Source organism: Apium graveolens, chromosome 4, assembly GCF_009905375.1.
Source record: "Apium graveolens cultivar Ventura chromosome 4, ASM990537v1, whole genome shotgun sequence".
NCBI lineage: Eukaryota > Viridiplantae > Streptophyta > Magnoliopsida > Apiales > Apiaceae > Apium > Apium graveolens.
The window spans coordinates 96808388-96831802 of NC_133650.1; the positions used below are offsets into that span (position 1 = coordinate 96808388).

General features: G+C 37.8%; 1 non-coding gene across 1 annotated transcript; it reads left to right on the forward strand.

The window, feature by feature from the left end:
* Positions 1-8942: 8942 nt before the first annotated feature.
* On the forward strand, positions 8943-9049 carry LOC141723064 (small nucleolar RNA R71). Its single transcript, XR_012576057.1, has one exon. It is a non-coding gene; the product is annotated as a small nucleolar RNA R71 (small nucleolar RNA).
* The last annotated feature ends 14366 nt before the right edge of the window (positions 9050-23415 follow it).

Here is a 23415-nt window from a genome sequence, read left to right on the forward strand (position 1 = left end):
CATCTCCAAAAGTGATACTTGGGCCAGCTCTTTCCTTGAACCCAGTGAGCAGGGTAGAATCTCCAGTCATGTGCCTTGAGCACCCACTATCCAAATACCAAAGATTCTTTCTGTTTCCTTGCACACGTCAAAGTCAAATCAAGTTAATTTTGGTACCCAAGTTTCCTTGGGTCCTGCCTTGTTAGCCTTTTTCTTTGGTTTCTTAGGTTTGGCCTCATTTGACTTAGGTATTTCAAATTCATCCTTAGTCACTTGAGTTAGACCTTTGAAACCATTCATTAAAGCAGAATTATCATGCACATTTTGATTAACAGGAAAAGGCATGCTATTTGCAAACATGTTATTCCAGTAAGGCATGCTAAATATAAGGATTTGGTACAAATGACATATTAGCAAATTGTGCATTCATACTTTGTGCAGGCAAAACATTCATAGGAATTGCAGACATGGCATTCATGTTGGAAAAAGAAGGAGGTGGAGTCATATTGAGACCCTATATGTCTATAGAATTTGACAGTAATCACTTTCGCTTCATTAAGAATTAACACACTATCTTATAAGTTTGCGAAGCTCATAAGACGAATAAGCACAACCAATACAAGGTTATCATACAATCACCACACACTAAGGCATCAAAATAAATCAACTAACAAAATCCATAAATAAATCCGCTAGAACCCCACGATACCGATTAGCCCATAATCGGACTCATCATCAATGTGGGTTCCGATGAAAGCATGGTATAATAAACGTAGTCTTTATACTTAATAAAACCAAGTACGAAACACAAGTAAAGGTTCAAGAATAAGAAAACTAGCATCCAACGTTGCAACTTAAGCAAAGACTCACAAGAATAAACTAGATCTTCTTCGCATTGGTTGAATTGTGCTCTCCGGTCTTCTTTACTCCTTTTCCTTAGATTTTGTACATCTCTCCTTATGTAAAACATCTTTATTTATGTATATATGCTGTAGAATTGACCAGGGCTTCAAACTCTCAAAATCCTAGTAGAAACAGAATTCTGCTACCCCGACCTGGCGCAGCCACGCACTTGACCAGCGCGGGCGCGCTGAGTTTCTGCTCTTTGTGCGCGGCCGCACGCTTGACTAGTGCGGGCGCGCCATCCTCCTGAATAAAATTCTGAATTCTTTTCTTCTTCTTGCTGATTTGAGACGGTCTTTTCACGAGTCTTTATTCCAATACCATCCAAACACCAAATTAGCACTACAACCATGCTAATTTACCTGATTACCTGGAAAATGCCTACAATGCAAAAACACTACAAAAACACGTAAAAACACCAACAACTTGAGTATAAATACACCAATTCAAAGCTTTACAGAGCGTAATAAAGTGGCATAAATGCCACTCAACATACCCCCAAACTTTAATCAATGCTTGTCCTCAAGCAAAAATAGACTCAAAGAACAAAAAATAAAAATGCATGAACGCAACTACATGAATGCAACGATCCCCAATACAATAACTAAACCAATCAACAAGCAACATCTCAACAAATGCAGTTATTCACATAAAAATCAATCAAACCTCACAAATCAACCTATAAACTAGAGACGTGCGTGTGTGCAACTGCTTACAGATATACTATCGCAACTAGATCAAGAATCATGACTCACTACTCATAAAAGCAATCACAAGGCTATAAATAGAATAAAAGATAGACTCAAAATAACTTATAACACTTCAATTATTATTTTGAAGTTTTATATGGATTCATGCTTTTATTCACAATAAAATAACAAGCATGCCTACTTGACCGTGCAATGAGTGAGGTCCACAAAAGACTTATACAATAGTACCCATGTAACGAGCGTTAGGTTAGGGAATCCCAGACTATAAAAGCCTTAGGTCACCAGGCACAAAGTCCCTAAGAACTTAATAACTCGAGTACTAAAGAGCCCACTCGTGATCAATTTTACATAACACTTATTTTTTTTCTTTTTTTTCTTTTTCTTTCACAAATTTCTGAACGAGTGCGTTTCGCTCCATCTCGCTCAACCCTAGACTACTCATATAAATATGAGCCGGCTACTAGCCATTTGACACCTAGCCACAACAACTAGCAATGAAATCCAATTTTCTCCAATTTTAAAAATCCATGTTATTTTATCATTAAGAGAATATCCTAAATTCTAAATATAAACAAGCGATTAAACCTCGACAAACAAACAAACCATGATCTTGATCTAGCACTCAAGCAACCTATAAAACTTAGTGAAATATAATTGTCTCTAGCATGCAAATCAACTCGACAAGACTTAACATCACTAAATATGACATCACTATACTAGCATCAATATCACAAGTCGATTGAAAAAATCATCTAAGGGATCATGTTATAATGCAAATACATGAAACTATATGAACAAACTATCATAAAAACTACTAAAAAATAAAATAAAAACTACATGGAAAAATATGCAACTATATGCACTAAACTATCATGAATATGCAAACTATATGCGACTTACACAAAACATATTCCTTCAACTACTACCCCAAACTTAAAATATTCACTATCCTCAGTGAAGGTAATAGTAAGGAATCAGGCAAACCTACTCGGAATCAGGATCATCACTCTCAACGGGTGGAGTGTCAGGCGTGTCTAGAGGTGGATACACGGAATCCTCACCAAATACTGGCCACTGGATGTCAACACCTGTGGCTCTGAATGTAGTCCCTAGTTCCTGGGTGATATCACGTGCAAACCGATTATGGATGTCATGCATCGCATCCATCCTCCTCGCTAGACGCTATACTGCGTCGTGCTCAAACCAACTCCCACATCAGCTCCTGCTTCCTCCTGCTCCTGCTGCGATGGACCAACCTCACCCAACTCAGCTCTCCAAGCTGCCTTGCTCGCCTGCGTCGTGCCACCAGCATATGCCTGAGGAGCTGGCCTTCCACCTGGTAGATGGTCATAAGAATATCCAAGCCCCTTAGGATCGGGCTTCCCACCATACCACTCTGTCATGTTCAACAACGTCGAACTGTCTATAGGAGCACTGGGAAGCTCCAACTGCTCATGTGCGGGCCTATGAACACCAACTACCATGCAAAGCTTCATCACAATGGACGTATAGAGTATAGAACCCATAGTCCCTCCTCTTAAGAACCTCAAAATACCCTGGTAAATAACCATCCCCAAATCCACATAGTCCCCCTGAAGAATACCCCACAACAGACGAGCATGCTCCACCGTAATCTCATGCACATGAGAAGATGGCATGATGTTAGCACAGATAAATGAATTCCAAGCACATGTAAACATGTTCATGCACGAGGCAGGGAATGTGGAATAATCATTCGTGCCCCTCTTGAACTTCCAATGAGTCTCAGGCACACACAAAGTAGCAACAATAAGATACAGATCAAAGTCCTACGGGGTCTTATCATTCCAAGTGTCTTGACTGGGCTTCCTCGCGGGCTGCTCAATCACCCTCCTTATCGCATCAGCACTATACTCTACAGTCATCCCCCTAACCACAGTAAAACCATTCTTCTCCGCCTTTGCATTAGCATAGAACTCTCGAACAACACTCATGGGCACAGCAGCGGGTGCCTCGTAAAAAGGAACCCAGCCCATATCCAGGATCATCTCCAACAACTTACCATCCTTCCCTGATGGCAGAAAACCTCACTCCTTTTCTATAGGCTTCGAGAGAAGCCTTGTGTACTCCGCTTCAGCCTCGGGAGTTAAAAACCTCGGACTCACACCACCCGCACTCGAAGAATCGGTGGTACTGCCGCTTACTTGAGTTCTTTGTTTCTTGGGTGCCATTAGGATTGAAAAAGAAAGAATAAAAGATAAGTGTTTGAGAGAGAATTATGTTTGAGAATTTATGAAGTGGTGGAGAAGTTTTTGTATAAGTGTATGTATATATAGGAGGTGAAAAGAGAATTAGATATGGAATAGAAGTGGGAATTGATTATGGGAATAGTGGGAATGATGGGTTTGATTTGGAGAGGGAAATTTGGGATATGAAAGAGTAAAAATTGGGTGAAAATTGATTTTCTATTAAAAACCCCAATTTTCTCTTCACAATTTGCTATTTTTTTTTGATTTAGGGCCCCATCACGGGCGCGCGCTAGACCAACGCGGGCGCGCCCACCTTCTGCCAAATCGGCCGGCTGCAGGCTAGATCAGCGCAGGCGCGCTTGGTTTCTTGAATTCCAGCGCGGTACGTCATTAGCTCGACGTAGAAATGCGAGATCAAATGGACAATGAAATGGCACTAACCACCTCGCAGTTTGCCGTGTCACCATAGTAATGCTTCAACCTCTGACCATTTACCTTGAATTCTTGGTCCGGATCATTCTAAAAAATCTCCATCGCTCCATGTGGAAACACAGTTTTGACAACAAACAGCCCTGACCATATTGACTTCAACTTTCTAGGAAAAGACAGAGACGAGAGTTAAACAAAAGAACTTGTTAATCTGACACAAATGATTTGAGCATTAGATCCCTATCGTGCCACCTCTTGACTTTCTCCTTATACATTTTGTTATTCTTATAAGCTTGAAGTCGAAACTCGTCGAGTTCATTCAGTTGAAGCATCCTCTCTTTTCCAGCTGCATCCAAGTCCAGATTCAACTTCTTCAAAGCCCAATATGCTTTATATTCTAGCTCCACCGGAAAATGACACCCCTTACCATAAACCCACTGAAATGACGACATTCCCAATGGAGTCTTGTATGCTGTTTTATGCGCCCACATAGCTTCGTCAAGCTTCAAAGACCAATCTTTTCTTGATGGACACACAACCTTCTCTAAAATGTGCTTGATCTCTCTGTTAGATACCTCAGCTTGACCATTTGTCTGAGGATAATAAGCCGTAGCAATGCGATGATTAACATTATACCTCTGCATCATAGCAGTGAACTTGCGATTGCAAAAATGCGACCCCTCATCACTGATTATGACTCTTGGAGTTCCAAACCTTGTGAATATTTGCTTGTGTAGAAAATCAAGCACTAATTTCGCATCGTTCGTTGGGAACGCCATAACTTCAACCCATTTCGACACATAATCAACTGCCAACAAGATATAATGATTGTTACAAAATGAGACAAATGGCCCCATGAAGTCAATTCCCCAAACATCGAAGACTTCAACCTCGAGAAGCACATTAAGAGGCATCTCATCCCTCTTGGATATATTACCCACATGTTGACATCGATCACATTTCAAAACGAACTGATGAGCACTTTAAACAAGGTCGGCCAAAAAAAACCTGCTTGAAGAATACGAGCTGTTGTCTTTTCTCCACCATAGTGTCCTCCATAAGCCGTTGAGTGGTAATCTCGCAAGATCCCCCCATTTCGCTGTAAGGAATACATCTCCTGATGATTTGGTCAGCTCCTTGTCGAAAAAAAACGGCTCATCCCACATATACCACTTCACTACATGCAGAAATTTCTTCCTTTGAACGTATGATAAGTCAAGAGGCATTATATTACTCACAAGGTAGTTCACAATGTCTGCCAACCATGGTTCTTCCTCTTGCACTCCAAACAGCTGCTCATCGGGAAAAGACTCATTGATTAATGTCTTATCTAGTGAAGTTGCACTTGGATCTTCTAAACGCGAGAGATGATCAGCGACTTGATTTCCAGTCCCTTTTCTGTCCTTGATCTCTAATTCAAATTATTAAAGCAAAAGAACCCATCTGATCAATCTAGGCTTCGAGTCTTTCTTCGAGACGAGATATCGAATAGCAGCATGATCTGTTAAAACTATCACCTTCGTCCCAAGCAGATAAGATCGATATTTCTCAAAACCGTAGACGATAGCCAAAAGTTCCTTCTCTGTAGTAGTATAATTCAGTTGAGCACCATTTAGGGTATTACTAGCATAGTAGACCATATGAAATATGTTGTTCTTTCTCTGCTCCAACTGCATAGTCAGTTGCATCGCACATCATCTCAAAAGGTTTATTTCAAACAGGTGCAGTTATGACAAGTTTCATGATTAAACTCTTCTTTAAGAACTCAAAAGCAGCCACGCACTCGTCATCAAACTTAAACGGGACATCCTTCTCCAGATAATTGCACAAAGGTTTAGTAATTTTTGAGAAGTCCTTGATGAAATGCCTGTAGAAGCCCGCATGACCAAGAAAACTGTGAACCCCCTTAACAGAAATTGGTGGGGGAAGATTTTTGATGACCCCCGCTTTGGATTTTTCCACCTCAAGACCCTTAATAGAGACCTTGTGCCCAAGAATAATGCCCTATCGCACCATAAAGTGACATTTCTCCCAATTGAAAACTAAATTGGTCTCAACACACCTCTTGAGAACGTCGCCTAGATTCTGCAAGCACTCATCAAATGAATCACCAAACACAGAGAAATCTTCCATGAACACCTCCATATTCTGACCAATCATATCAGAGAAGATAGCCATCATGCATCTCTGAAATGTGGCTGGTGCTCCATATAGTCCAAAGGAAACTCTCTGAAAAGCGAAAGTACCGAATGGACAAGTAAAAGTAGTCTTCCCCTAATCTTTTGGAGCAATGCATATTTGATTATAACCAGAATAACCATCCAGAAGGCAGTAGTACTCATGCCCAACCAATCTGTCAAGCATCTGAACAATAAATGGAAGAGGGAAGTGATCTTTTCTTGTGGCCTTGTTCAGATTCCTGTAATCCATACAAACTCTCCACCCCGTGACTGTTCGTGTAGGAATAAGCTCATTCTTCTCATTAGCGACCACAGTGATACCTCCTTTCTTAGGCACACACTGAACTGGGCTCACCTATGAACTGTCAAAAATAGGATAGATGATCCCTGCATCCATCCACTTAAGAATTTCCTTCTTCACAACCTCTTTCATGATCAGATTTAGCCTTCTCTGTTTCTCAACAGTAGGCTTGCTTCCTTCCTCTAGCAGAATTTTATGCATACAATATGAAGGGCTGATTCCCTTGATATCTGCTATAGTCCAACCAATTGCCGATTTGAATCCTCTAAGAATTCTTAAAAGCTTCTCTTCGTCGCTACCTGAAAGGTCAGATACAATAATAACAGGAAAGGTAGATGCATTACCTAAAAACACATACCTCAAATGTTCAGGTAAAGGCTTAAGCTCAAGAGTAGGAGCTTCCTCAATAGATGGCTTGAGGCGCTTAGGAGCTTTGTTCAACTCCTGCATGCCCAGAGATTCGAAAGGCTATCAATCTTCCTCTTCCAGGGAGACGCATTTAGAAATTGCAACTGTTCATCCCCACACTATCGGAATTCCCCAGCAAGGCATTCTCTAAGGCATCAGATCTTATCAATTGATCAAGCTCTGAAGTAATCACAGAATCAACCAACTCCACTTTTAAGCACTCCTCATTTTTCGTAGGAACTTCATGTCATTGAACACATTAAAAGTTACATCCTGATCCATCACTCGCATGGTGAGCTCACCCTTCTGCACATCTATCAAGGTTCATCCAGTAGCCAAGAAAGGTTTTCCCAAGATTATGGGAATCTTCTTATCCTTCTCGAAATCAAGAATTACAAAATCAGCAGGGAAGATGAGTTTATCTACCTTGACCAAGACATCCTCCACAATACCTCGCAGATATATAACAGAACGGTCGACCAACTGTAAAGTCATATAAATAGGGTTTGGATCAGTCAAGTTCAACTTCTTGAAGATTGACAAAGGCATCAGATTGATGCTAGCTCCCAAGTCACATAGACACTTGTCAAATGACACCTTTCCAATGGTGCATGGAATAGTGAAGCTTCCAGGATCTTTAAGCTTCGGAGGCAACTCTTGTTGCAGCACAACACTGCATTCCTCCGTGAGAGTAACGATCTCTAAGTCATCAAGCTTCACCTTCCTAGAGAGAATACCTCTCATGAACTTCACATAACTAGGCATTTGTTCAAGAGCTTCAATGAAAGGTATGTTGATATGAAGTTTCTTGAACACCTCCAGAAACTTCTCAAACTGCTTATCCAGCTTTTTCTTCTACAGCCTCCTAGGAAAAGGAGGTGGAGAATAGATCTGTTTCTCCCCTATATTACCCTCAGGAGGAGTGTGCTCAACAGTAGTCTTCCTTGGTTTCACTTCTGCTTCCTTCTGCACTTCTTCTTCTTCAGCCTCAACTTTAGATTCTGGAGTCTTGGCTTTTTCAGGATTCACAACCTTACCAAACCTCAATGTAATTTCCTTCACATGCTCCTTGGATTCCTTCTTGCCTGGCACTTCAATATCGCTTGGAAGTGTGCCAGGTTGATGATTCAGTAATATATTAGCAATTTGAACAATCTGATTCTCCAAGGTCTTGATTGACACAACTTGGCTCTTACACATGAGCCTCAACTCCTCCAATTCAGATTTTTCATTAGCTTGCGGTAGCTGCTGAAGTTGAAGTTGTTGCCTAGGGGCATATTGCGGTTGCTGAAAACCAGGAGGGTTATACTACTTTATTGTGTATGGCTGATAAGATTGTTGCACCGTATTCTGATTATTACTCCAGCTGAAGTTAGGATGATTATCATTATTTGGATGATAAGTGGCAGGAGCTTGTTGTTGTGATCTCTGAAAGTTGCTCACAAATTGAGCTGATTCGCTAGAAATAGCACACTGCTCTATTTTATGCGCTCCCGCACAAAGCTCACAAACACTAGAGATTTGATTAACTCCATAATTCTCCAAAGAGTCCACTTTCATCGTCAATGCTTTAAGTTGGGCAGCTATAGTAGTTGCTGTATCCAACTCCAGAATTCCTGCTACCTTGCCCTGAGTTAGCCTCTGAGAAGGATTCTGGTATTCATTAGTATCCATCAGTTCGATCAGTTCATAAGCTTCATTGTAGCTTTTAGCCCACATGGCTCCTCCTGATGCTACATCTAGCATAGGTCTAGACTGAGCACCCAAACCATTGCAGAAACAGTTTATTATCATCCAATCAGGCATGCCACAGTGTGGGCACTTCTTTAGCATCTCCTTATATCGATCCCAAGCCTCACACAGAGATTCTCCAGTTTGCTGAGCAAACTGAGTAAGAGCATTCCTGATTGCAGCAGTCTTCACCATCGAAAAGAATTTAGTGAGAAACTTTTGAGCAAGATCCTCCCATGTGGTAATAGACCCTGGTGGTATAGAATGTAACCAGCACTTTGCTTTATCCCCCGAAGAGAATGGGAAGAGTCGCAGCTTGATAGCATCTTCAGTCACCCCATTGAACTTGAAAGTGTCACAGATCTCGATAAAATCCCTGATGTGCATGTTGGGGTCTTCTGTAGGAGAACCCCCAAACTGAATTGAGTTCTGTATCATCTGAATTGTGCTCGACTTGATCTCAAAAGTGTTAGCCGAGATGGCTGGTTTGATGATGCTCGACTGAATATTATTGATCTTAGGTTGAGAATAGTCCATCAGAGCCTTAGGATTTTCTGCTTGATCTCCCATCACTACTAGAGCTGGTTCCTCGACTTTCCCTTTTTCTGCTACTTTTTCTTTGTCCTAAAAAAATTCCCTTCGAATCACTACAGCTTCTTCCTGGGCTTGATCCAGAGTTCTCTTATGAGCCCCCGAACGCGTATGCATACACGCTCGCTAGAGTACCTGAAACACGACAAAGAAAAAGAGTAGGTAAGTAATAATATCCGAGTCAATGAACTTTAACGATCACTGATCAAAAACATATAAACTAAAAGTTAACACTGCAGTCCCTGGCAGCGGTGCCAAAAACTTGTTAGTCGCTAAACACGCGCTAAAATTTACGCAAGTATACACATTCGCAAGTAATATAGAATTAATTCTAGTTCATTCCCACAAAGACTGATTTAGGCTAACTTTTGTGATTATGAACCTATGCAACAATGATATGGCTAATATTCAATGCTAAGACAAATAACAAATTGAATTTTGATTATATTATGATTAACTAATGAGAATTATACTAGAGAACATTAACTAAAGAGAGTAAAGAGAGTTGAATAATATATAACATAAACATGGGATTCTAACTTCATTAAGTATTTCATTTAATAGCCTTTTCGTTCTTAACATTAGCATGTAATGGTGATGACACTAATCAGATAACATGAAACTGATAAATGCCAACTTTCATTGTACGAATACCATACTACCAGACATCCACAAAAGAGATAGAAGTTGAATAGTCACCAATTATATTGAGACCCTATATGTCTATAGAATTTGACAATATAACGCTTTAATGCACAAGTTATCTATCGTGATTACATAGGGCAAGTAAGATGGTTAAAATTACCTACGAATCATGCATAACAATAACACATGAAACTATGCTAGCATGGCAAGTTCTAAATCCTTAAATTCACTTTCGCTTTATTAAGAGTTAACACACTATATTATAAGTTCGCGATGCTCATAAGACGAATAAGCACAACCAATACTAGGTTATCATACAATCACCACACACTAAGGCATCGAAACAAATCAACTAACGAAATTCATAAATAAATCCTTTAGAACCCATTGATAACGATTAGCCCATAATCGGACTCATCATCAACGTGGGTTCCGATAAAAGCATGGTATAATAAATGTAGTCTTTATACTTAATAAAACCAAGTATGAAACATAAGTAAAGGTTCAAGAATAAGAAAACTAACATCCAACGTTACAACTTAAACAAATAATCACAAGAATAAACTAGATCTTCTTCGCCTTGGTTGAATAATGCTCTTCGGTATTCTTTACTCCTTTTCCTTAGCTTTTTTACGTCTCTCCTTATGTAATATGACTTTATTTATGTATATATATGTTGTACAATTGACCAAAGCTTTAAACTCTCAAAATCCTAGTAGAAATATAATCCTGCTACCCCGACCTGGCGCGGCCGCGTACTTGACCTACGTGGGCGCGCTGAGTTTCTGCTTTTTGTGTGCGTCCGCGCGCTTGACCAGCGCGGGCGCGCCGTCCTCCTGAATAAAATTCTGAATTCTTTTCTTCTTCTTGCTGATTTGAGCCGGTCTTTTCACGAGCCTTTATTCCAACACCATCCAAACACCAAATTAGCACTACAACCATGCTAATTTACCTGATTACCTGGAAAATGCCTGCAATGCAAAAATACTACAAAATACGTAAAAACACCAATAACTTGAGTACAAATACACCAATTCAAAGCTTTAAGGGGCGTAATAAAGTGTCATAAATGTCACTCAACATTATCTCAAAGAAGTTAATCTTGGATCTACAGCTAAAAAGAAAAATTCAAATCAATCAATAAATATTGTTCTTTTTGAATCATTAAATTCTACTTCTGCAACTTCTGTGAAAAAGAAGAAAGTACCCAACATTGCTTGGGTAGCTAAACACACTTAATTCTCATTATGTGTAAGGAAAAATGGAAAGAGTCGCATGGATCATTGACAGTGGATGCTCCAGGCATATGACAGGTGATAAGGCTCTGATATCACAGTTTGAAGAGATGGTTGTCCCATTGGTGACTTTTGGAGACAATAACAAAGGATTCATAATGGGATATGGCAAGCTGGTTTCTAGGAAACGTTGTCATAGAAGGTGTAGCACCGGTTGCTGGACTTGAAGTAAATCTTTCAAGTCAGCCAATTTACTGACAAGGGATTCGAGGTAAATTTTGAAAAAGAAGACTACTCAATTATCAGCAAAAAGACTAGTGAAACTGCTCTGAAAGGAGTAAGAAAAGGAAGCTTGTTTGTTGCAGATCTAATTTCAGCAAACAAGGATGGAATTTGTTGATTCTATACCAAGGTATCCATTGAGCAAAGTAAGATATGGCATAAGAAACTCTTTCACCTGAATTACAAAGCAATTAATACCTTGGTGAAAAAGGAATTAGTGAGAGACATGCCAAATTTGGAATTCGCTCAAGATGAAGTTTGCGAGGCTTGTCAGAAAGGAAAAATGAAGAGGTCGAGTCACAAGACCAAAACTATGAATTTCATAAGTGCACCATTGTAACTTATTCACATGGACCTGCTTGGACCAGTTAATGTCTTATCTATTTTTAGAAAGAAATATGCACTGTGATGGTGGATGACTATTCAAGGTCTACATTGGTAGAGTTTATGCATTCAAAGGATAAAACTCTACACATCATTATTGAGCACATAAAGAAAGTTGAAAAGTAGGCTGAAGATCAAAACTGTGTGAAATGATTGAGAAGTGACAATGTCTCAAAATTTGGAAATGCGGCATTAAGTGAATTCTGCAAAGACAAAGGCATTGTTCAAGAATTTTCAGCTGTAAGAACACCTCAACAAAATGGTGTTGTTGAAAGAAAAAATAGAACTCTAGTTGAAGCTGCCAGAACAATGCTGCAAGATGTCAATCCGCGAACAAGTTTTTGGGAAAAAGCTGTGAATACTCCATGCTATAGTCAAAACAGATATTTGATCAACAAAAACCATGGAAAATCACCTTACTCAATTCTATCATAAAGAAAGCCTACTATGAAGCATCTGCATGTGTTTGGAAGCAAATGCTTTGTGCTCAAAGACAACTCTGAGTATGCGGGAAAATTTGACTCTAAGGTTTTTGAAGCAATTTTTCTGGGATATTCATTGGAAAAAACTTCCTACGGAGTTTATGTGCTTGAATATAAGAAAATTATGGAAAGTGCAAATATGACTTTTGATGATGACTAGTGTCCAGACTTGGAATGCCTTGATGAAAATGGAGCTGAAACTTTGAAGTTTGAAAATCTCAATATTGTTAGTGATTCTGAGGATGAAGCTGAGATCAACATAAAAGGTAGAATGGAACAAGAAACAACTGAAGAAGTGATCCATGAAAATAAAAATTCTAATCAAGAAAGAATTTCATCTGAGTTTGATGGTACAAACTCAGGGGGAGAAGAAGATGGTGGTTCTGTATGTCATGCCAATGGTGAGAACAATTCTATTCAACAAGATCACACCAGGAAATAGGATAGAAGTCATACTAGAGATTCAATAATTGGTGATCCCAATATTGGAGTGAGAACTAAAATTACTACTACAAATGAATGTTTGCATGGATGTTTTCTGTCTCAAATTGAGCCAAAGAACACTGAAGAGGCCTTGCTTGATCCTGACTGGATAACATCCATGCAGGAAGAAAATCAGTTTTAGAGAAATAAAGTTTGGGAATTGGTTCCTGCACCAAGAAACAGAAGCATTATTGGAACTAAATGGGTGTATAGGAACAAGATGGATGAAAATGGAATTGTGACAAGGAACAAAGCAAGATTGGTTGCTAAAGGCTACTCACAAGAAGAAGGAATTGATTATGAGGAAAATTTTGCTCCAGTTACAAAACTTGAGGCAATAAGAATCTTCCTTGCATTTGATGCACACTTAAATTTTAAGGTGTATCAAATAGATGTGAAAAGTGCATTCCTCAATGGTGAATTGGAAGAGGTAGTCTATGTGCAACAACCACCTGGATTTGAAGATCCAGAATTTCTAGACTTTGTTTATAAATTGCTAAAAGCTCTCTATGGATTAAATCAAGCACCTAAAGCATGGTATGACACACTATTAAAATTCTTGATCAAACATGGATTTACTAGAGGAACTATTGACAAGACTCTATTCTACAAGCAGCATGTTGATGATATTATCCTAGTTCAAATCTATGTGGATGATATTATTTTTTGTTCTACTAATGAGAAGTTATGTCAAAGATTCTCAAGACTCATGCAGAGTGAATATAAGATGAGCATAATGGGAGAGATCAGTTACTTCCTTGGCCTTCAAGTTAGCCAAAGAAGTGGTGGTATTTCATCAGTCAAACGAAATATATCAAAGATTTATTGTAGAAGTTTGGAATGGTTGACAGCTCACTTGCAATTACACCAATCTCTATAGCTACCAAGTTGGATGAAGATAAAAAAGGAAAGAGTGTAGACATATATGGTTATAGAGGAACGATTGGATCTTTGTTGTACTTAACTGCCAACATACCAGACATCATATTTACAACATGTTTGTGTGCTAGATTTCAAGCAAATATGAAAGAATCACATTTGATGGCAGTAAAGATTTTTTTTCATATATTTAAAGGGAACAACAAACTTGGGATTGTGATATCCTAAGGTAACTGGTTTTGAAGCTGTTGGATACACAGATGTAGATTTTGTTGGATGCAGTGTTGACAAGAAGAGTACTAGTGGAAGCTGTCAATTTTTTGGTCAAAGACTTGTATCCTAGTACAATAAGAAATATCAATGTGTGTCAAATTCTACATCTAAGGCTGAATATATAGCTGCAGGAAGTTGTTGTACTCAAGTGCTTTGAATTAGAAATCAACTAATAGACTATGGTCTAGTGTTATACAAAATTCCAATCATGTGTGACAATACCAGTGTTATATCTATTATTGCTATCCAGTTAATCATTCTAGTACTAAGCACATTGATGTGAGGTATCATTTTATTAGAAAACATGCTGTAAATGGTATTATTGAGCTCATTTTTGTCCCAACAGAAAAATAATTAGCTGACATTTTCACTAAACCTTTGGATGAAGCAACTTTCACAAGACTTGTTAGTGGAATTGGTATGTAAAATTCTTCATAATGGAAAAAACTCAGCTAGTGTGTTTCAGCTGATTAATTTTTAATTAATAAAAATTAATTTGATTTAATTGGAAATTAATTGGAATATAATTTATACATATTTCAGAATTCTCTGTATATTTATTTTTCATTTTTTTCTCAACTTTGAATTTTTCAAATTCTAAAAATAAGTCTAAATGTTAATCCACAATTTTAATATATGGATTGATAAAAGACAGAACTAGAAAGGATCAAAAGTATGTAGAGAGCTGTGTTCTCGATAAGTCCTTTTCCATGACTTCTCGAAGGACTTCTCGACAAGCCTCATTATGACTTCTCAATAAGTCAAAATAACTTCTCGACAAGTCACTTTAAGACTTCTCGATAAGTCTGTTCATGACTTCTCGATGGACTTCTCGACAAGCCTCTTTGTGACTTCTCGATAAGTATTGTAGAGATCTCGAGTCATGTATATTTTTATGGAGTTCTCTACAAATATAATTTTAGACTTATTAATAACTCAGAACTGAGACAATTTAATTCAATAAATTATTTCAGTAAAATACTTTTGACACAAAATCCATTCTAATTTCATATTTATTTATTTAATAAAAGTTAAAATAACAAACTGGGTATTTATGTTATATCTCGATAAGTCACTATCTAATTTTCGATAAAAGTCATGATAATGACATCTCGATACTTCTCGATAAATAAATACCAATCGTTTATTCCTACTTCTCGATAAGTCACTTCCCATTTCTATAAATACCCATACATCTCGACATAACTCCTCTTTACGCTTTCGAGATCTCAATTGACCTAGCTTTTGCAAATATTAACCGATTTCTCTCATTTCAAGTTCTTTCTCACTCAAATTTCTTACCCATTCAAATCCATACACTTACTATGGCTGCAAACAATGTTAGAGCTGCTATTCCAAATGAGGGTACCAACTACCTAGCTTTCACTTATGCTAACCAAGCTCCTGATAATTTTAAGAGTTTTGTTAAGTTTTTGTCTGAGTCCTATCTTGCAGGTTCCTTGACTGCTAATTCTATCCTGTACCTGGATATGTTCAATGATTTTTGGAACTCAGCTGTGGTCAACACTATTGTGCATGACAATCAAACAGTGATTTTGGTAATGAACTGCTCAATTCAGGGAAAGCAGGTGGAATTTGATGATAATGATGTCAACAAGGCATTGGGCATCCCTACAAATAGCATGGTGGAGGTTCCATCTTAACAAGAAATAGCTGAGTTTATGGACTTCATAAACTACAGTAAGAAGATCAACCTTGACAGCTTGAACAAGAAGCATCTCTGGAGGGAGTGGTCTTTTCTGTTTGATTCAATTGTTAGAGCCTTCACCTGCAGGAAGACTAAGGATGACAATATATCCAGTGTTAGGAGCAATTGATGATATCAAGCAGAAACTGTCAGAAGTTCACATTAGAACTTATATCAACAGATGATGATATCGACGGATAATGATATCAACGGATGATGATATCAACGGATAATGTAATCAGTATTTGGTATATCAGTTGATCTTCGATAAGGAAAAGGAAACAGGAACTCAAGGAGGTGAAGGACTTTATCTCAAAAGCATTGTATAGGTTTCCTTGTTGTTAATAGAATATTATTCCTTATACATTGTGTAGTTGTGCTTTATATAAAGCACATATTAGGTTCATGTTATATGTATTGCGACATTTTTATATCTTTCGCATAACCTAGAAGCTCTCAAGGATATTTGTTCATCCTTTCGAGAGAGTACATCTGTAATCAATTTTTATCTGTTAATATAAAAATTGTTGATTTTGTTGAAGCTTTGTCGAATTGATTGTATTAACTGTATTCACCCCACTCTATAGTTGATTAAATGACTAACAATTGGTATCAGAGCTTGCTGTTAACATACAAACAGTTTAAGATCTGAAAATCAATCAACAATGTCAGACAAAGAAGAAGAAACATAGAATTTGAATCCACCACCCTCAGCCATATCACAAATAAGCAGCAACATGAGTAGGTATGAAGAAATCAAGGTGCCTATCCTAAAGATACATGAATATCCAATCTAAAAAGTCAGGATGGCCATGTGTTTGGAAGCCACGGATCTTGAATATCTAAACATGATCTATGATGGTCCTCATAGACCAGTGAAGGTAGCTATTTTGCTTGCAGGATAACCAGAGAAGATGATAGACAAAGACAGGAAGGACTATTCTCCTGAAGATATCTCATCTATCATGAAGGATGCTAAGGTCAGATACAACCTGCACAACAGTCTTAATAGTGTTATGTCCAATAGCGTCATTGGATGTACGACAACAAAAGAGATATGGGATGCTTTAGAAGTAAAGTTTTAAGGTACAACTGCTATCAAAAAGAACAAGAGGACAGTACTTACTCAAGAATATGAGCACTTTGACTTAAGGGGCAATGAGTCCTTAACTGAGATCTATGACAGATTTTAGAACTTGCTGAATGACTTATCCCTTGTCAACAAAGAATATGATTTGGAGGACTCAAACTTGAAGTTCCTACTTGCTCTCCCTAAAAAGTGGGACTTTAAAGTCACATCAATAAAGGAGAACTATCAACTTGATAACACACCTCTAGATGAGATCTATGGAGTTCTGAAAACTCATGAACTAGAGATAGAGCAAAGAAGCAAGAGGAAATGATCTAAATCTAGACCGGTTGCACTCAATGAACTTGTGAGGAAAGATCTTGTGAGAGGATTTCCCGGTGCAGTTTTTACTCCTAATGGCTTATGTGACTCATGCCAGAAAGCCAAGCAAAGGAAAACATCTTTCAAGAGTAAAACTGAATCTTCCATTCATGAACCATATCATCTACTTCATATTGATCTCTTTGGTGCAGTGAATGTTATGTCAATTGCCAAGAAAAGGTGTGCAATCGTAATTGTTGATGAATATACAAGATGCATATGGGTATATATTTTGCACACCAAAGATGAATCTCCATCCATTCTTCTTGATCATGTGAGGGAGATGGAAAAAGGATCAACATACAAAGTGAAGATCATCAGAAGTGATAATGGAACTAAATTCAAGAATAGCTCTATGGAAGAGTTCTGCAAACTCAAGGGGATAAAACAAGAGTTTTCTGCTCCTGGAACTCTATAACAAAATAGAGTTGTTGAAAGAAAGAATATAACTCTGATAGAAGCTGCAAGAACCATGATAGAGGAAGCAAGATTTTCTACCTACTTCTGGGCTGAGGCTGTGCAAACTGTTTGCTTTACATAAAATGCAACATTGATCAACAAGCATGGAAAAACACCATTTGAGATGGTGAAGGGAAAGAAGCCAAATTTGAAGTTCTTTCATATTTTTGGTTGTAAGTATTTTGTTCTCAAAACTCATCTGGAGTAGCTGACCAAATTTGATCTGAAAGCTGATGAAGGAATTTTTGTGGGTTATCCATTGACCACAAAAGCCTTCAGAGTTTACAATCTGAGAACAAGAACAATCATGGAATCTATACATGTATCTTTTGATGACAAGAAGATAACTGGTCTAGAAGATGCAGATGACCGTGACAAACTGATATTTGAAAATGAAGTACCTTATGCTACACTTTTAAGTCTTGACTCTGATACAGTAAGTCCTGATATCACTCAAAGCTCTGAGGTTCCATAAAACAGTGGAAATACTTCTAACACTGAAGCATATATTGAGGGGGAGCAACATGACTCAAATCCAGATGCTACTATAGGTGATTCAACTCAAGGAACATCAGTAGAAAGATCATCAGACTCATCTTCCTCAAACTCTGATGAGTCAAATACTGTTAACAATGGGAATACTGATTCAGGAGGAGCATCAGGAAACAATAGTGGTACTAATAATCAAGGAAATAACAGAGAGTTCATTGATCAAGGGGGAAGTTTATCTTCAAGGAGTCAACTTCCATCTGTAAGAAAATGGTATAAGTTACACACACCTGACTTAATCATTGAAACCTGATAGTGGTGTAAGAACAAAAAAAGCCACTCAGAATGAATGTCTCTACCATTCTTTTCTATCTCAAACTGAATCTAAGAAGGTTGAAGAACTCTGCAAGATGCTGACTGGGTCACAACAATACAAGAGGAGCTCAATGAATTTGAAAGGAACAAAGTCTGGACTCTTGTGCCAAGACCAAAGAACAAATCTGTAGTAGGTGTAATAACCCCCAAAATTTTCAACTTTTTGTAACCCTTATGAATAGTGTTTTAGCTGAATGAGAAAACTTTTCATGCCCCACTATGTAGGGGTTCTATTATGGATATTCTTAGATTTTATTAGTACTCTATATGGTATATAAGTGTATGTAAAGATCGTCAGAATCCAATTCCGAACACTTTGATTTTTCCCGGAAATCCACTAGATACGGAAAGAATTGAGTATAAGGTAACATGATAAAAAGGATTTAAATTGAAGGATTATAAGAAAGGGTCATAAAAGGAATATAATATATTGAGAAAGGTTAAGGGAACCTAAGTAATAAGATCCCGAGTATGATCCCTCAAACGATAAACGAAAACGAAAGTTAAGCGAACCGTATAACAGATCAGCGGTCATTAGGCAAACAATTAGGAAGTTAATCAAAGGGATTAGAGAGTATGATGTCACCCAACCAATGAGAAGAGGACAAAGAGGGGAGGATGACATCATGAGCATGACATAAGCATGACATAAGGGAAGGAGATGTGGTTGAATTAAAACCACACAAAGTTCAAGGTTAATAAGGTAATTAACTAAAACAAAAACAAAACTACATCCACCAAGCCAAAAAAATCATTTCATCAAAACAAAAGAAAATTCTATTTTTCTTCACCAAGGGTTGCTCTCGGCTTTTCCTAGTTTTCAAAGAGAAAATTTTCAAAATCCAAGATCCAAGCTTCCTAAATTGGTAAGATAATTCCCTAGTATTCCTTATGCATAGTTATGGCTATATTATGAGTTTAAGCCACCAATTCATTCTCTATTTTCTCCAAGAAATCAATGAAGAAGACAATGAATAGTGATTTCAAGGTTTTTAACTTGATTTTTCTTGCTTTTCCTTTAAGATCCAAGCATTCCTAAGACTCCTGAAGGCTTCTTAAGGCTTCCTAGCTACTCACACCACTTCAAGGAAGGTATATCATCTCCAAACCCTAGCTTTACTATGTATATTAGGATGATTTTGGTTGTTATAGTATTAGAGTAGCTTAATGATGGTTGGTTTAGAGTTGGGTTGGAATGGTGGATATTGGAATGTTGAAATCTTATGATTTGGTTAAAGAATGTAGTATAGTTTAAATTCAAGTTTTAGGACTAAGTAAATTGATTATAATGAGTTGATTTGGGGCTGTTGTAAAGTAATATGGATGGAGTTTTGATTGGGTTATGATTGTGGATGGATTTGTGGTTGTTTTGAATTGGTTTAAATTTGGGAAATCGCGTAAACAAAGCCGTCGTAATGTCCGAATTACTTTAGACTGCTTTTGTTCATAACATTAGGACCCGAGAACCCCCTGATAGATTTTGACCATTGCCATGTTTAGATAGTTCATGTTGCGAGCTTTGTTTTGGTATGTAGTTCGTTTGATTCCGATGTACGGTTTAGGAGAAACGGCCGTTTTAAGTAACGATGTTTCACGAACGAAACATTACCCCTCGCCTTACTTTGAAACATAGGTTAAAGACCAAAAAGGGTTAATTAATGTATGAAGCAATTATGGAAAGTGTGTTAGGTAGTTGGTAAGACACTCGCGAAGGAATCGCCTTAAAATTCGTAATGGTTAAATTATTAAAAATGGTGGAGCCGAGGGTACTCGAGTGACTTAAGAGAATCAGTAAGCGCAAAACGAGCGTTAGAGTCTAAGTTGGTTAGAGTATAGATTTACAAGTGACTTTGGTTTAATTCCAACTTCCTTGTTGTTTATAGGTTACCAGACTCGTCCCGAGCCATTCGTAACCCCCAGTCGCTCAGGCAAGTTTTCTACCCGTATAACTGTTGTTGTGATGTATATGTGTATATGCATGATCTTGTGATAAATGCATATTTGTTATTAGCAAATTCTTGCGATATATTGTAGCATGTGATATGGTATATATGCATTCCTGTTTCATATTCTTGAATTATGTATCTGTTGGTTAAAATGCTTATAGTTGCATAATACCTATGCTAGAGATAAGCGGTATTCGAGTTTACCCTTAGTATAGGGGATCAAAAGGTGAACATATTTCTAAACCGGGAGTCGATGTTCCCGAGTATATTATATATATTTTATATATATATGGTTATAGTTTTCAAAACTATTAATCGAATAAGGTTTATTCGATAACTTTAACTTTATTTTATTTATTGAATATTATTTCGAATATTCATCCGAGGACTTATGACTCCTTTTATTGTATTAATTGAATATTATTTCGAATATTCATCCGAGGACTTATGACTCCTTTTATTGTATTAATTGAATATTATTTCGAATATTCATTCGAGGGCTTAAGACTCAGTTTATATTATTTAATGATTATTAATTGGATATTCATTTGAGGATGTATGACTCCTTTATTTATTTAATGAATATTATTTATACTATTCATTCGAGGTATTATGACTCCGCGTATTATTTAATATTCTTTATTTTATTAAAGAATAATGTTCGATAATCAAACTTACTTTTGATTATTCAAATAAAGATATTACTTTCGTATAAGTATATCTTTGATTATTTACTATTCATTTCAATTATAAGTTTTCCAACTTTTACCTCAATTATTCTTTATGGGAATATTATTTAAATAATAATATTCAGATATTTCTTTTATATTGAGACTGATTTACTTTATTAAATCAGCATTATTCCAAACACTCTTTAAAGTGTTTTCGAGTTTTTAAAATGATTTTCAAACGTTAGAGCGGATCCCAAAACTCATTTTTATATATTTAAGATCTTCCTTTTTTAAAAAAAAAGGGGATTTAAATACTCGCTCAAAACCAGGGGGATCCGGCTCTATGGTGTATTTTATATTCGCAACAAGGTTGCAGTTTTGGTAAATGAATTGATTACTTACCCAACGTTCGGGAAGTAAGTCCATCTATCGAGTCGGCATAAGCAACATGGGCTCAGTGGGCGTCCATGATAGTGTAAGTGGCTCAGTGGGAGTCCATCAAATGCATAAGTGGCTGAGTGGCAGTCCAGCATAAGGTCCTATTGCGACCAGGGTGATGACCAGTGGGGAATTCGTCCATCTACTAGTAGAAAAGGTTACTTATTGGTATCTTTGCCTGATCAGCAAGATATCGGGTTTATGCCACAATTCTTTTTCCCTTCCAAAAATTCATTGGATATTACAAACTCTGTTCATACTTTACATGACAGAGGTTTTCAGGGACTGTATAAAGAAGATGTATATGTGGATATATATATCGGAACTTAATGAAGTATATCATAACTTCATTTCCTTCAATAATACTTCAAAGATTTAATCTATTCAAATCTTGTCTTGTAGTCTCATCTATGTGATGAAATGTTGAAAGCTCATTATACTTTGAACAGTGGTAGTTCAAGTAGCTTTATAAATGATATAAGTATAGTGAAGTATTTGGTAACTTCATCCCTTGTTTTTACTTATATCCAGTAGTAATTATCTTGCACCTGATAAAGGTTTCCAGCAAGTTATCCATGTAGATACTTGCGTTATTGTTTACACTATATATATTATCTTGCGAGCTGTACGGCTCACTCTTGCTTTATTTCTTCATCACACAACAATAGTTAGGAAAGATGGCCAGACTCCAGCAGACCCAGCGCAAGCGCGTGGGAAGCGTCCCGCGTCTTCCCGTTGATGTTGTAGCTGCTATAGCTGCAGAGGTAGATCTATTGGTAGATCAGGCATTTTACTTTTGGGAACCAAATATTGTATAATTATAACTTATGGCAGATAATGGCAATTAACTGTAAATTTATCAAGTAATCATTTTGGGTTGTAATAACTTTTAATTGTGGATTCAAGGACTTGTACTTATTTCAATTTCATCTCTGAGACTATAACGTGTGGTGGTGTGTGTTAGTGTGGGGTCACAGCTTGAGGTTGTTTATTATTAATTAAGTTAAGTGATAATTATGGAAAGAAAGACCGTGACGACCCGGATCCCTGACCCCAGATCTGGGGGTGTTACAGAAATGGTATCAGAGCCAAGCGTTATAAACCTCAGAGATGATGCGACGATATAATAACAAACTCACAAAGATAATAAGAACTCTTGCCAAGTTCGTGGTCGGACTACTTAAAGTAGCGCTGACAGTTAAAACCCTTACGGGAACCCTTATAAGTATCATGATAGTAACTTAGCTCGTTTAATGTGTAGGCGCCTGAGATAGAGGACCCTGAGATGTTCGAGCGTGAGCATGATGAGGTACTGCTAGATGTCGAGGATCAGGAGGAGCCTGAGATGGAGGAGGATAAGGAGGACCCCTCAGAGGAGTCAGAGACGGAGGTCATTGCTATTTCAGATGAGGAGGACCCCTCAGAGGAGTCAGAGACAGAGGTCATTGCTATTCCAGATGAGGAGGACCCGGATGAGGTCCCAGTGGCTGAGGAGCATGTCGGAGCTATGGTAGTGTACACTGGTACCCCTTTACCCACACTTCCGGTGGTCAGAGCTCCTACCCCGCCACTACCATCCTGGAGCACCTATGATGACAGCTCAGAGACCCATACTTCCGAGCCTAGACAGACCGAGGAGGCACCACCAGCGGCTCCGGATTCACCACCTCTCGACCCTGCCCACAGGCAGTCTTTGTTAGCCCATGGCTATGTTCAGGATGTATTGAGAACCCGAGTGGTTGTTGCTGAGGGCCGA